This window comes from Narcine bancroftii, chromosome 8, assembly GCF_036971445.1.
Source record: "Narcine bancroftii isolate sNarBan1 chromosome 8, sNarBan1.hap1, whole genome shotgun sequence".
Classification (NCBI taxonomy): domain Eukaryota; kingdom Metazoa; phylum Chordata; class Chondrichthyes; order Torpediniformes; family Narcinidae; genus Narcine; species Narcine bancroftii.
Genome location: NC_091476.1, coordinates 150,248,322 through 150,264,351, shown reverse-complemented (window position 1 = coordinate 150,264,351; position 16,030 = coordinate 150,248,322). Strand labels below are relative to the sequence as shown.

Genomic DNA, 16,030 nt, shown 5'->3' with positions numbered 1-16,030 from the left:
GCAAATAAAAACCTTACCCCTGAGCTGTACAGCTAAGATTGCAACACCAAGAATTTATATGTTTCTCTTTCTATGGCTTCAGACATTAGGAATGCCACATATCTCTTCAAAGATAACAGAAGTCTTATCAGATTAACATCAAGCTAGGACAAGAAAAGCTCCGTGCAATTCATAACTTTGTTATGAATCTGACCAGCAGTACACGACCTGTTAAGAGTTTAAGTATTTCTAAAAAGTTAGAGACAAGGCTGAAATTGCAATATTTCCTTCATGCTTTTCTCTGAACCACATCGAAAGCTTCTAATAATTCAGTAGGTATTTGGTTGTTCTCCATTTCATATGGCTTTCCTTACTTTCTCCCAAAGCTGCCTCCTTCCTCGTCTCACCTCACCTTGTGGAAATGTATCAAGGGTGTAGCACTATCGATCAACCACATTAGACAAAGACTTGTGATTAATGAGCTTTAATCACCTGAAGATATCAACTCATCTCACGTGTTGCTGGCCTGGTTCCAAGGCAGGAACTGAGGAAGGAGTTTGGGTGTAACAGCCTTCATGGGGATTTCTAGGGGAGGAGTCACAGGTGCAGGGGGGCAGGCCAGTTCATATAGTACAGACTGTCTAGTTGCACCACAAAGGGAAAACTCAGAACGATGGAACCTTTGCTAAAATGAGAATTCTGCAGGAAAATGCATTTCCAAAATCTCAGCAAATCATTACATCAGCTCCCTGATCTTGAGGCAGGAGAGCGAAATTCAGACAAAATACAGAGATCACACCAAACATCAGGAGGTTGGAGACAGGAAATTGACAACCAGAAATCTGAAGTAATTATTTTTTTCTCTTTTAATATTTTTATTGATTTTTCACAAATAAATATACATGTACAAGACATTTATGGAATACATAATAATAAATACAGATTGGATAACTCAACAAACCATAAAGCATATCAATTGCATCCATAACATAAATATACAAATACTTCAAAAAGAAAATTTGATCATGTCTAGCATGGCTCTGAACCCCACCCCCAAACCAACATTGTATGTCTAAAGAAAAAATGTACTTCATTTCTAAAATACAATGGCAAATATTAAAATTCAGAATTGATATTATACCTAATGATTGTGAAAATAATTCAGGAATGTTCCCGAAGCATTTGACACCTTATATTTGAGTTATTAATTGAGTAACAGATCTTTTCTAAATCAAAGCAGGACATAATGTCCCTCAGCCACTGAGGATGAGTGGGCAGGGCAGCATTCTTCCATCCAAGTAAATATTTTTAAAATGCCAAGAACCTTTGAATAAAATGTCTACCAGTGCTCTCCCATTTTTGTGTACATTTCCACCTGTTTATAGCATTATTGTCCTTATAGAAGTTTATGAAGTCATTAGGAGGCAGAGATAAAATGAAGGTAGATGACTCTCAAACTATATTTTTTAACGTGAGAGCGGAGAGATTTAAGAGGGGCCTGCGGAACAAGTTTTTCATTCAGGGAGTACTCCTTATCTGGAGCGAGCTACCAGAGAAAGCTATAGAAACAAGCACAGTTCAATGTTCAAAAAACATTTGGACAGACATATGAAGTGGAAGGGCTCTGAAGGATATTTTCCAAATGAAGGCAAATGAAACTAGCCTAGAATGGTTGGTAAAGGATTAATTGGGCTGCAGGGCCTGTTTCATGGTTATTGACTCCAAGACGCTAGGGCTCATTGCAACCAGCCATGCATCCGAAAAGTTCCAATTTGAGATTCATGCTTCACCTCCCACTCTACTCCATCCAACCCCACCAATATGGTCTTCCATTCCCTTCTCTCTCCTGCCTTTATCTAAATCCCTCTTGAATGCATCAGTATCATCTCCCTCATCCACATTTGCACCTTTCAGTTTTAAAAAAAAGGTTCAGCAATTAGTGAGGCAGCCTCACAGTGCCACAGGATGCTATCTGTGGAGAGCTTGCACATTCTACCTGGGTTTCACTTGAATACTTTGGTTTCCACACTCATGCTGCTGGTTTTTAATGAGCTGTTAAAAATGACCCCCTTCATGTAGGTGAGTGGCAATGTAGAATTGTTGTGAGAGTTAATTGCAGATGTTCAGGGAAATAATTAGAGGGAGGTAGGGGCCTGGTGGGATCGGTTCATGGACTCAACAGGCCAGATGGTCTCCTTTTATGTCATCATGAGCAAGAAATCTCGAATTTTGCACATCAGAAGTCAGGTTGCATTAACTCTACCACATATGTGCTATTAAACCATATCATCATCCAGTATGTTGTTGTTAGTTGAAGCAATGTTTTCCTTTAAATTGTCACGCATGTGCCTTTTAATTGTACGACTTTGAATGTTGTTAGAAAAACACAGATGATTCTGAGGACTGAAGGGTAAACATTTTTTAATTTTAAATTAAAATTTTCAATTTCTAAATTTAGACATACAGCTTGGCAACAGGCCATTTCAGCCCATGAGTCCGTGCCACCCAATTTACGCCCCATTAACTTCACTCCCGGTATGTTTTGAAAGGTGGGAGAAAACCGGAGCCCCAGGGAAAAACCACGCAGACACAGGGAGACATGTACAAATTCCTTACAGACATTGCGGGATTCAAATCCTTGTCCTGATTACTGGCATTGGAAAGGCATTGTGCTAACCGCTACGCCAACCATGCCACCACCCAACAGAAGATACAGAAGGGTCTTCCTCTAAACCAACTATTCTCAACAGGAACCATATGCCCCCCCCACCAACCCCACACATTTAAAAGGGGGAGGGGGCCATGGACTGAAACCTTCAATAAGGGAGACCCAAAAGTGTATAGGTAGAAGATACAGAAGAAACCAACTAAATGACTGCTTCTCAGAGAAAGGATCCCATAAACTTTGAGCAGAGTATGAAGGGAGCCATCACCAAAAAAAGGTTGAGAATAACTGCTCTAAATTTTTCCTATACATCCAAGTATCTGAATGTCTTAAACATCTCACATCCTTAGAATTATTTTCTTCAGAAGTGGAAGCAATCGGTGAAGATGGTCACTCATTGATCCTTGAAGAGCAAGAGGGTGAAATGTCACAATGAGTGGATAGGAACTTCCAGTCTGATTGTCCATAATGGTGGAGCTGGCATCTTGAAATGAATGGCTTACTGGTTTATCTCTTCCTATATGTCGTATTGGCTCAGACTTTAATCCCTCATCCTTTCCCCAATTTACCTGTAAGAAATATCAACATACACTTTTGTGGCACCTGGAGGAAGAGAATTAAATGGCCACTGACTTCTAGCCTACAGGGGAAGCTAGGTGTCAAGAAAATTGGTTACGGAGGAGTTGGTCAGGGAGAGAGAGGTGAATGTGAAGAGAGAATTTGGACAGCTGAGGTTTTCTATTAGCCAACCTCACAGTGGCCCCATATAATTGAATAATATGGAGAAGTTTTGTATTCTATTATTCTCCCACATTCTTGATGAATGCCAAGTCTTCAATCCTCCTGTATTCTTCCTCCTCAACAAGGGAAGATCTGCTCTGATCATCATTTCTCATCCTATATGAGAAGAGGTCAATGGAAAGAACAGAGCAGATATAGAACAAAGAATGATTTTCAGAGCAGATTACCAGAATGAAAAATAGTGTCTTTGGTCACAGTGACACCATGAGCAAGAACATACTCTTTTCAAGGTTTCCAGTTCAACTGGTGGCATTCTGACCGAGGTCTTGGAAAGAATGGATTCTTACTCCACTTCTGGCTGAGCGAGGCACATGGGAGGTATTCTCCTGTCAAAGATTCCAGTGTTTCGATAAGAGAACTTCTTCTGCAAATGAGTAGGAAAAATCCTATGGCTTTACCAAAGGAGAGCCGCTGTGACTTCAACGTCTGTTCCTCTAAATGGTTTCACTGATTTGTGTGGAACCTTTCAATGTACAAACACAACTGCCACAGGGACATTAAAAGGATATCTGAGGGGTAATTTTCTCTGACAAAAGATGGTAGTGATATGGAACAAGCTGCTAGAGGTGATGGTAGAGACAGATAAAATTAACCTTGTAAAAAGACATTTGGAGGAGAGGGGTATGGGGCTGATGCAGGCTGATGGGATTATCACAGGAGGGATCCTTAGTCAGTGGAGACGAGTTGGGTCAAGGGCTTATTCCTGCATAGATAAAGACAGATGACCATTTTCCATCTTTCATTTCAGGCTTTCAGCTTCAGAATATTTTTTTCTAGTTTTCAGTGATTGTTTAAAATGTTAATAGGTTATTGCCATTGTGACTGAAGGCCCAAATTGAGAATCTGAAAACAAGAAATCAAATATTTTCAAGGCAGCAAGAAAAATAACCTGAAATGAATATTGACCGTTGGATGTGGTGACTTGAAGCAGTGTGTTTGTTTCCAAAATGTGTTCCAGGGAATGAGGTCTGTCTGGTCTGATGTATGTGTGACTCCAGAACAACAACTTTCTGTATCTCGATGGTCCAGCAAGTCACGCTGTTGTTTCAAAGGACTAGTTTAAAAACACAAGAAGACGTGAACCAGCAAGCTGACTTTGCCAAGAAAAGTGATAATCTTGCCCATCAATCCTGCAAGGTACACCATCTATGGGCTGGCACGGTGGGCATAACGGTTACAGTGTCAGCGATTGGGACCGAGATTTGAATCCCATGCTGGTCTGTAAGGAGTTTGTACATTCTCCCCATGTCTCTGTGGGATTTCCCTGGGGGCTCCAATTTAAATTTTAATATTTAAATTTATACATACAGCAAGTAACAGGCCATTTCAGCCCATAAGTCCATGCCGCCCAATTTACACCCCATTATCCTGCATTTTGAATGGTGGGAGGAAACTGGATCCCACAGAGAAATCCATGCAGATACTGGGAGAACGTACAAACTCCTTACAGACAGCGAGGGATTCAAATCCCGGTCGCTGGTGCTGTAAAGGAGTTGCGCTAACCACTACACTAACCATACTGCCCCATTGTTCCAAACATACTGGGAGTGTAGGTTAATGGGGTGTAAAACTTTCCACTTATTCTTACAATGCCAACTCAATACATCTGCATTAAGAATAAACAGTTTAAAAGACAAAAATACTGTGTTTACACTGAACGAACTTCACTTGCATGAATATATAAACCTTAAAGGATTTTACTTTATTTTCAGTCATATTCTTTAAAAATATTTAACCGTCGCTGCATCTGCAGGTTCCTTCCCCTCCACAGAGCTGCCCAAAAGATGAACAATAACATTACAGATAATTAACCCCCCTTCCCCAAGTTTACAGATGAAGCCTCTGACTGGGGCGACTCTTAATAAGCAGGGATAAGAAGGCATTTTAAGAGAGTCACCCCAATGGTGAGCAACATCAACCAGCTCTTCATCCTGGGTGACGCCATTGGTGTTTTACTCAACTTTATTCGAACAGCTGCTACGAGCAAAACCTGACCAAGGCCCTCTGCTGGCTGAATATTTTCTCCCCTCTTCACCAAAGGTTTATGCGTTACTTCAGAGAATATATGCTTCTCCAATTTTAAATGCGTATTTTTACCAATTATTTTATTCTTAATTATTTAAATTTTTAACATGTATTTTCCTTGATTTTTTTTTTTTGCAGGTTGCTTGATACCAGGGGTTTGACTGTATTTATACTGCCTTGCTGATGGTCAAGTTCACAGTCATACTAACTGAATTGTACTTTTCAGGCATTGCTTCTGGCTCTTGTTCCAAAGGAGGCAGAATTGAGGGAAACTGTCGGGGGTGGGGGGGAAGGGGGGGAGACGCTTTCAATTATGTCTCTGGGCCCTATTATACAGAGTCATGGGGAGATGAAGACCAGATATCCTTCACTTGCTCCTCAATAGGAAAATTGAATATACTGTGTGTTTTTAATTTGGAATAGATCAAGTCAATTCGTGATCAAAAATCACATCTTTAAAATTTTACAGGCATTGTTGAGGTGGATGTACACAAGACCTTTGACTGGTGACCAAACCAGGGGCCAATAGTTTTTAAATGTCTACAAAGGGCATGAGGAATGCAGGTGAAACTAATTTTTAACCAGAATTTGAAGTTCACCATCAGAGGGAGTGATTGAGGAAGACAGCAGAGAGCAGTTTAAGGGGATATTGGATGGACACAAGGGAAAGGGGACTAGGGTGTGATAGCATATGTATTGTGCTTTTTAAAATAATCCAATTCCAAGGAAGTATTCTGCTTATTTAATAAAAGGATATCATCATTTTGAAATGCAACTACAAAAATTGATTAAATAATACAGACAAGGGTGGCCTCTGCTGGTTGTATTCTATTACATCAATAACCAGAAATACACAGCTCAGTCGACGGTTTTAACCAATCCCATCTTCTGTGGAGATGGAATGATGCACAAAATGAACCCTTATCAACAGCAGAAAGCACACTTGGGGAAGGGTCCCTGCAATGATGTAGTTAAATTCACAAAATTGCAGGAGAAACCCAGCAGGTCTGGGACCTGCTGAGTTTCTCCAGCAATTTTGTGTATTCACTACAATCACAGCATCTGCAGACTTTCTTATTTCACTTCCTTTCAGGCTCAACGTAATTGCAGGGAGAAAGGCCTAGCTCCCAGAATGATGCACAAACCCCCAACATGGGCACACTAAATGGAAGTCTGGCCCTTTGGAAGCTCTCAGGGTCACTAACAGTGACATTTCCCCAGCTGTGCACTATGGATAAAGTACATTGATTTAAAACAAAACTTTCGACAAATAAACCAATGACTTTTCATCAAAAATTAGGGCAGCACAGTTAGTCCGTCACCATTACGTAGCGCCAGTGACTCGGGTTCTAATCCTGCGCTCTCTGTAAGGAGTTTGTACGTTCTCCCCACGTGGGTTTCCTCAGATGCTCTGGTTTATTCCCATCTTTCAAAAATGTACAAAGGTTGTAGGTTAATTGGGTTATTGTATTGTATGTCTAAATTTAAATTAAAAAAATAATTACATATTAGAGAGGAAGTCTTCTCCTGACTATCCATCCCATAACGTGATGACGGTTGTGGGGGAGCCAGTTTAGCTGCCGACCACCCGTCCATGCAACAGGTAGTATTGGGTTACATGGTACCAGTAGTACTCAGATAAGTGACCTAACTTTATCGAGAGCAAATATCCTGCATTAATAGCATTACAGACTTTTCCCTCCATGCCCTTCTGATCCCAATGCACTGTATCTGCCTCCACTGGCAACTTGATCCATATATTCACTGGGTGAAAAGCCTACCTGTCAGGACGCCTTTAAATTTCTCTCTTCACCTGAAACCTGTGCCGCCCTGGGGAAAAAGACACAGAGGAGTCATTTTAGAAACTTTTACAAGGCTGCCCCTCAACCTCTCATACTCGAGTGAGTACAAACCCTACCTAGCTAATTTATCCTTCTAACTAAAGCCCTTCCTTCATCATGCAGATCAATATCTTCTCCACTCATTCTGACATTACCACCTCCCTCCTGCATCCACAGTGACCAGAACTGAACACCATACTCCATGAGGAGCCGAACTAACTTTTGGTTCAATTACCACATAACGCCCAACTTTTATATTCAATTGCTCCATTGATGAAGATAAGCATCCCAGTCTTCTTCACTGACCTTTCCATCAGTGTTGCCATTTTCCGAGAGTTATGAACTTTAACGGGGAGATAGCTACATTAACAGTACAAAGAACTCTGCTCTAGACATGCTACACTTTCTCCTACTGCCCCGTTGTAATGCCGACACTCCCATACAAGTTTTAAAATGGCCTGTATTAGGGCCTGGCTTTTTTTTTAAAACATCAGCGGACCCATGGAGGTCTGTGGCCAAGTTAGCTGTGCCTATGCTTGGTAGGAGGTTGCAGGCTCTCAGATAACAGTGGACACTAGGAGAGGCCTGAGAGAGGACTCTAAAAGGAAGCAGACCTCAGCAGCAGACCAGCGTAGGCCTCAGTGGCTGAAGGGCTCACAGGGGTCTGCAGGGTGCTGGAGTCAGGCTCATGGGAACTAGGCCCAGGGATTGAGTTTCATGTGGGTGCCAATGATAAGAAGGGACCTGAAGGACCTCAAGGGTTAGCAGCTTCCTGATCGTATCGGGAGCTCGAGTTCACCATTGGACCCTACAGGAGGCTGTGTGGCTGTAGAGGTTGTGAGAGATACTGAGGCTCTAGTTAGTTAACAGGCTACGACAGTCAAGCCACATCGCTTGCATGTCTGATATGTTACACAACAGACCATCTACTCTGATCTCTATCAATGGAGTTGATTACCTGGCCAACAAGGATGAAGATTCAAAAGACTTGTTCAGTGCTTTCTTGAAGAAATGCAACAAACCAGCTGACTCCTGGGAACCTGTGGCCTGTGGTCATACAAAGTGAGGGAGGAGCATTTGGGATGGGATTGAGAACCTCAATCTTGCATTCAAACCCTAAAGAGATCTTGTGCAAGTGTGGGAAGGATCGCACCACCACATAAATGTCCCACCTGCTCATCCTGCCAGCCGCTTCCTCTTGATGAGTCTGTGTTTCCCACGTTGGTCTCATCAGCCTCCTGAGAACCCATAACACCTGAGCAGAAGAATATCATCTCAATCTCAAGAGACTATGTAAGGAGCATAACTTGAGAATAGAATTGTCTAAATCAAGTAACTGAACCACAGCAGACATTTTATTATCGAGTTGGGTTAATTTCTATTTCAAGTTCATTGTCACATGTAGCAAGATGCAGTGATAGAGGTCAATTTGCAAGGAGACAAATTGGGTGTCTCATACGTAATACAGGTAAGGCACAGTGGAAACATCATAGTTATGGAGAGAGATCAGTTGGGATGGAGCAAAGGCAATGTAATTCAACTTCTGAGGTTCATTCAGGAGCCTGATAGCATGAGAAAGAAACTGTTCTTGAATTTGATGATGTGTGATCTCAGTTGTGAATCAGACAGGAGGGGGTTGAAGAGAATGTAACTGGAGAGGGATGAATCTTTTAACATGTTGGTTGCTTTTCCAGGGCATCAGGAATTATAGATGAAATTGATGGAGGGGAGTATGTGAAGGCCTGAGACATGTTCAAAATCCTCTGCAGTTTCTTTCTTCTGCGTGACTGTTGCATCCAAATAACTGTTATATCTGAAGGCAAGATTAAAACTCTCCGCAAGAGCTAGTTGATTCTGCCAGTGCCACACGCTTGTCTCAAAGATTAAGCCATGCATGTATAACTGCAAATGGCTCATTAAATCAGTTACGATTCTCTTGATCACTTGCTATTAAGTGGATAACTGTGGTAATTCTAGAGCTTGGGTGGCATGATAGCATGGCAGTTTGCGCAACGCTGTTACAGCGCCAGCAACCGAGGTTTGAATCCTGTCAGTACGGAATTTCATATTTATATGACTTGGCAATGTTATGTTGTGGGATTGGTTTCAGGGGTACAAAAACAACATATTCACATTTTAAAACAAGATTCTTTCAAGGTGACAGCTGACATCATCTCAGAAACAGAAGTCTGCTGTGACTACAGTTGAAGCAGAGAGATGAAAGATTTTATGGTGGTTCTTGAAATACTGAGAACAATGGACTGTTGTCTTAAGAAGCATTTGCCTGCTTAATCCTAGACAACTCAGAAGCAGGAGTTTGATGTCTTTGTTTGATGTTTAAGTTTGGGTAGATAAAGATTAAATTATGCTTTTTTAACATGAAGGTGTTAAAAGGTTCAGAAGGTCTTCAAAGGCTGTTACAACATTAGATCTGTGTGACATGAAAGATCTGTATGGAATATATTATCAAAATCAGACATTTTTGGATCAGATGAAGAAGGGAAGGCCATCCTGTATCGACAAGATTGGAAAAGCAGCTTTTAAAAGAAGGAAGGCTGGCTGTGTTCTCCTTAATAAAAGGAGGAACACCAAAAGTGGTATTTTTTTTTAAATAGCCACTCCAACTGCCTCTAAGAAGAGGGCAGCCTTGTGTCCATGAAAAAAAAATGTCACTCTTGACATCATAGAAAACAGACTCCATAACTTAGATAAGAGGGAGTTGGCAAAATCACAAAGGAACATTGCTCTGAAAACAACTCGACAAAAGAAAGTTGTGAATTTTATAGAAGTCTGAAGACATGATGTTTCAAAATGCTTCCTAATTACTTCTGAGCTGCAATTTAAAAATCTTCAAGTTCAATATCGGACATTTGACACTGAAATTTAAAATTGAATTTTAAGAATTATGCCTAAACTGTAATACAGTGATTCTCAACCTTTTTCTTTCCACTCACTTACCACTTTAAGTAATCCCTATGCCATACGTGCTCTGTGATTAGTAAGGGATTGCTTAAGATGGTATGTGAGTGGGAAGGGAAGGATGAGAATCACTGCTCTAGACCCAACTGTTACTGAAATATTTTACTCGAGAAAAATTGTCATTGGCCCATTTCCTTTGGAGTTACGACACCGTGCACATAACAAGTCAATCAAGTACGATTAAAACAGTGATTTTCAAACTTTTTCTTTCCACTCACAAACCACCTTAAGTAATCCCTTACTATTCACAGAGCACCTATGGCATAGGGAATATTTAAAGTGGTATGTGAGTGGAAAGAAAAAGGTTGAGAACCATTGCTGTAATAGTTTGGGATTTAATCACACACCACACACATACATATTTACACATTTGTGCATAGTGGGATTAAAGATAGAGTTAAGTAAGAAATGTTATGTTATTGGTAGTAATAAAAACTATTATTTTGAATTTACCATTGTCTGGTGAATTTTCCATTATTGTACCTTTATTAGTACTAATAAGATTTTATTAGTCTCGTAACAGTTGTCAGTGTCTCCCAGGGTTTCATCCATGTACTCTGATTTCCTCCCACAGTTCACAATGTACCAGGGTTGCAGGTCAATTGGATGTACTTAGGCGGCACAGGCTCAGAGACCAGAAGGGCCTGCTGTATGTCTAAATTTAAATTTAAAATAAATTCAGTAACTTTAAACCAAAAGCAAAGCAAGCCTCTGTCCAGTGTGAACATTAAACTTTCTACCTTTCAGTGTTTAACAGGTTCCAGGATGGAGATTTCAAACTGGTTTACAAATAAGATTTCAGGCTGGTTAATGAGGTAGAAATCGGAGTTGGCAAAAATCTGAAGAAATCAATTCACATTAACACAATCAGCACAGAAAAAAGCAAGAGGAGTTGTTAAAGCCTCGCTTCCTGTCAAGGTACAAAATGTACAGCAGAACCACAAAGTACAAAACACAGATTTCATTGAGTCATGCCAGCGGGAAAGAGCAGTATTAGAGGCAGGTGAACAAGGTCACCTCACTAATACTGTTGAACCTCAATCAAATAATCCAGTCGAGGGTTACAAGGACCATTCTTGCATAAAAATTAGAGTTATCTCTTTGAATGTATTGTTACAAGTTATGGCGTTACAGTCAGTATTTTAGTTCTAAAGACAGGAAAATGCTTTTTACATGTTATAATTTAAAGATATGAATTTGTAGCATATACAATGGAAGCATTTGGAAAACTGCCCTCATTATACAGGTACACAATCCTTTATCCGGTCCTCTAAAATCCAGAAAGCTCAAAAATCCGGCAAGTGTGGAGAGAGACGGCAGCGCGAGTTGAGCGGGTGAGAAACTGGCAGCACAATTCAAGCGGGCGAGGGGGAGAGACCGGCAGAGCGAGGAGGGGAGAGACCGCAGTGTGAGTCAGGCAGGCAAGAGGGAGAGATGGGCGGGTGAGAGACTGGCAGCGCGAGTCAGGGAGGCGAGGGGGGAGACGGCAGAGCGAGTTGAACAGGTGAGGAAAGGGGGAGACCGGCAGCGTGAGCCGGGCGGGTGAGGGAGTGGGGGAGACGGCAACGTGACTGAAAGGGGGTGGGGGTGGATACAGCAGCACACTTTGGGTGGTCTTAAATCCGGTTTTCCGAAATCCGGAAAAATCCGAAATTCAGAACACACTGTCCCCAAGGGTTCTGGATAAAGCATTGTGTACCTGAATAGTGATTTCTGTACTCTATGTGGTTTAGTTTCTATCACTTATTAACACTTGCAAATGCCAGTTCAACCCTAAACAGAAAGCCATCGAAACTAACAATAGCGACTGGAGTTGCTAGTTTGAAGATCTGTGAATCCTAGGTCTCGTTGGCGCCTTCAGCGTGGCTATGCGCATCCTCCAGCTTTTGACAGCTATATCGTGACTGACAAGTGGAGGAGTCAATCAACCATGTTTGGGCAGGAAGCCGATTTATGAATGAGAGCCCATTTGACAAGATGTGGAATCAGTCAGTAAGGCATTTAGCGTCTTTGTGTTAAAGACATTATGTAGTCTAGAATCTGGAGATACAGTGATTACTTTTAGATGATGAGGGCAGAAAAGATCATTATTATGAGCTCCCGACTTAGTAAAATGGATTATCGTTGTAAGGGTCAGTATAGACAGGAGGAACTGAATGGTCATGATTAACATTTAAAATTTCACACAAGCATAACACGAGTCACAGTCCAGTGATAATTCGATACAATTGAAGAAATGAGGGAAGGTTTGACATAGTCTGTTCCAGATTCAATACATTTGCAAAGACATTGTGATTTTGCAAGGGAGAACCATTCTGGCTGCTGTAGAGAAAGCAGCTTTTTGAAGCAGCTCTTGTTGCCAGCCATTTTGTGGAATTCAGGGCAAAGCCTGTTCTGTGAATGACTGGGCCTTTTAGTGGATTGACGTGTGCCTGGAGGGTTTTTTGGGAAACAAAATGCTTCATTTTAAGTGAGACTAACAGTGAAGATACTTGGAGAGACCGGTGCCAGGGCCTTGGAAACGTCGTGGAGGCCGCCCAGTTCAAGTTTTGCCTACAAAAAGTCCAGGAGTGTTGTGACCGCAGCTCATGTGGATGGACATTTCTTCAAAGGCAATGCACGGAGAATTTGAGAGTCTGTAGCAACCACAATTCCAGTCTTCCCAACAGTTCAACATTAATTCTGGGCATCAAATTTCAAAGGCCTGCGCTTCAACACCGAATTTAAAAGACTGAACTTTGAAGTAACTTTCTAGATTTTGGCCTGGACTGTAATGGTTTGGGTCGCACGCACGCACGCACGCACGCACGCACGCACGCACGCACGCACGCACGCACGCACGCACGCACGCACGCACGCACGCACGCACGCACGCACGCACGCACGCACGCACGCACGCACGCACGCACGGGGATAGATTTAATGTTAAGGATAGTTTAAAAGTAAACAGTATAGTTTAAGAATAGAAATAAAATTAGTGTTTAATTCTAAACACTGTCTATTGCTGCTCGTCACGCACAGTTCTAAGAAAATTAGGGGCTTTTCTGGGAAGTTTAACATATTTGGAGCTAATTGACGCTTAACCATATATTGTATGTGCTACAGAAGACAGCACAGAATTTGGAGCTTTGTAATGGAAAACATTTTGATTGGGTGGTTAGATTCCTTTTTTGCAAACTAATTCAGAGGAAGGTGTGTGTGTGTGTGTGTGTGTGTGTGTGTGTGTGTGTGTGTGTGTGTGTGTGTGTGTGTGTGTGTGTGAGTGTGTGTGAGTGTGTAAAAGCAGCAATAGCTGCGCTGGATGGGTCACGTCTCCAGAATAGAGGACCATCGCCTTCCCAAGATCCTGTTATATGGCGAGCTCTCCACTGGCCACCGTGACAGAGGTGCACCAAAGAAAAGGTACAAGGACTGCCTAAAGAAATCTCTTGGTGCCTGCCACATTGACCACCGCCAGTGGGCTGATCTCGCCTCAAACCGTGCATCTTGGCGCCTCACAGTTTGGCGGGCAGCAACCTCCTTTGAAGAAGACCGCAGAGCCCACCTCACTGACAAAAGGCAAAGGAGGAAAAACCCAACACCCAACCCCAACCCACCAATTTTCCCCTGCAGCTGCTGCAACCGTGTCTGCCTGTCTCGCATCGGACTTGTCAGCCACAAACGAGCCTGCAGCTGACGTGGACTTTTACCCCCTCCATAAATCTTCGTCCGCGAAGCCAAGCCAAAGAAAAGATATTGAATAATTTTTGGAGTCACCAGCTCCTGCAGAAGACCAAAAAAAAGGATGATTTGATGAATATTGCTCAACATTTAGGACTTGATGAAGGAAAATTATCCCTTATAAAGGAAATTATATTAAGGAAATATGTAGAAGAGGAAATGTTTGAAGAGGCAGAGTTAGAAAAATTTCCTGAAAGTAAATCCATTAAGCAGCAACTGGTGTTGGAAAGGATTGAGTTTAAAATAAAATGGAAGCAGAGGAAATAAGAATACAAATGGAGTGATAGAGGAAAAAGAGAGGCAAAGGTGGAATGAAGCAGAGGAAAAATAGAGGAGGTTTGAGGCAGAGCTGAGGTAAACCAGAGCTCAACCTTTTTGTCCAATTGAGGTTTATAGCCATTAGAGAGGTTCGTTCCTCCATTTGAAGAAAATGGAATTGATATATACTTTCAACATTTTTAAAAGGTAGCTGAAAGTTTGAAATGGCCACAAGATGAGTGGTCCCTCATGTTATATAGTGATATTAAAGGAAAAGCACAGCAGGCTTACTCACCCCTTACTACAGAACAAGCTGGTCATTATGAAATAGTAAAGAAAACTGTGCTTAATGCTTACAGACAAAAATTCAGGACTCTAAGGAAATCAATGAATCAATCTTGTATGGATTTTGCCTATGGAAAAAGTAGTGTGCTTTGACCGATGGCGCACATCAAAAGAAATAAAAACAGATGACAACAGATTAAGAGAACTGATGTTAGTTGAAGAAATCAGAAGATGTGTTCCAGGTTTCCAGAAGCTATTCAACTTAGGAACATAAAAGCTAAACCCATAACTAAATCTTTGGTTAAATTCTTTACATTAGTGGGATTGCCTAATGAAATTTAATCAGATCAAGTAAGTCATTTTATGTCAGGACTTCTCCAACAAATTATTTTAAATTGGGAGTTAAACAAATGGCATCATTTGCATATCATTCTGAAACTCAAGGAGCCTTGAAAAGATTTCATTCAACACTTAAGACCATGATGAGGACCTATTGCTGTGATAATGAGAAGGATTAGGATGAGGGTGCCCATTTGCTTCTGTTTGCAGTAAGAGTCTGTACAGTTCTCCAACGACAATACCTGCTTGACCAGGACACGTCATCGAGAGTCATTGATTTCCAACGGCAGCCTCTGGAACAAGGCAAATAGGGTGCCCTCAAAGAGCTATTAACCTGCACTTTCAGGCTATCTCGGCGCTAGCTCACCGCCCGTTTGCTGTACATGGACAGTTTGGGGGGACAGGACCTCATCCACGCTCATGAGTGAGATGCTTGCACTCGCCAAGGGGCACAGGCCTTGCCTGCTCTTTGAGCAGATTTTCCTGGAGCAGCTGCCCAAGGATATCTGACTCTTGCTCAGCGACAAGGACTTCAGTGACCCAAGGAAAGTTGTAGCTCAGGCGGACATGCTCTGGAGAGCAAAGAAAGAAAATGGCACCTCAATGGAACATATTTCAGTCAGCAAAAAGGTCACAGTAGATGGAGAGGCAAGTGGACCGCCTTACCTAGCCATATTACTGTCATCATCAACGATGTGGTGCAGGAAGCCATCGATGCCGCCCACCCTGCGCGTTTCCAGGAAATTCCATGGCCAACTGTTGTTAATGGCTGAAGCGATTAGCCAACAATGACAGGTTCCTCCATTTATGGGACTCTGTGTCAGGAAGGCAGTTCCTCATGGACACCGCTGATGAAATAAGTGTCTTTCCCCTCCACGGCCAAACCAGGCCCAGCACTAAGGATAGCGAACAGCATCTCTATACGAACTTATAGAATATCACCATGTCCCTACAATTTGCTGGCCACCAATTTAAGTGGATTTTACTGTCATGTCAATGGTGCAACCGCTACTGGGAGCAGATTCCCTGTGTGCCCACTGCCTGCTGGTAGACTTAAAAGGGTAGCGTTTGGTGCACACCATAATTTTCAGATGATGCCCCGGAGGGAAGCCAAACTACCAGCTCCGCACCTCGACTC

The 16,030-nt window shown here is 42.0% G+C and overlaps 1 long non-coding RNA gene across 1 annotated transcript; it reads right to left on the bottom strand.

Moving 5' to 3' along the window:
• Window positions 1-971: 971 nt before the first annotated feature.
• Window positions 972-8,556, bottom strand: LOC138741890 (uncharacterized). The gene is made up of 3 exons (XR_011343850.1): window positions 8,484-8,556; window positions 7,252-7,300; window positions 972-2,382 (listed from the first exon to the last, which is right to left on the bottom strand). It is a non-coding gene; the product is annotated as an uncharacterized lncRNA (long non-coding RNA).
• Window positions 8,557-16,030: the final 7,474 nt, after the last annotated feature.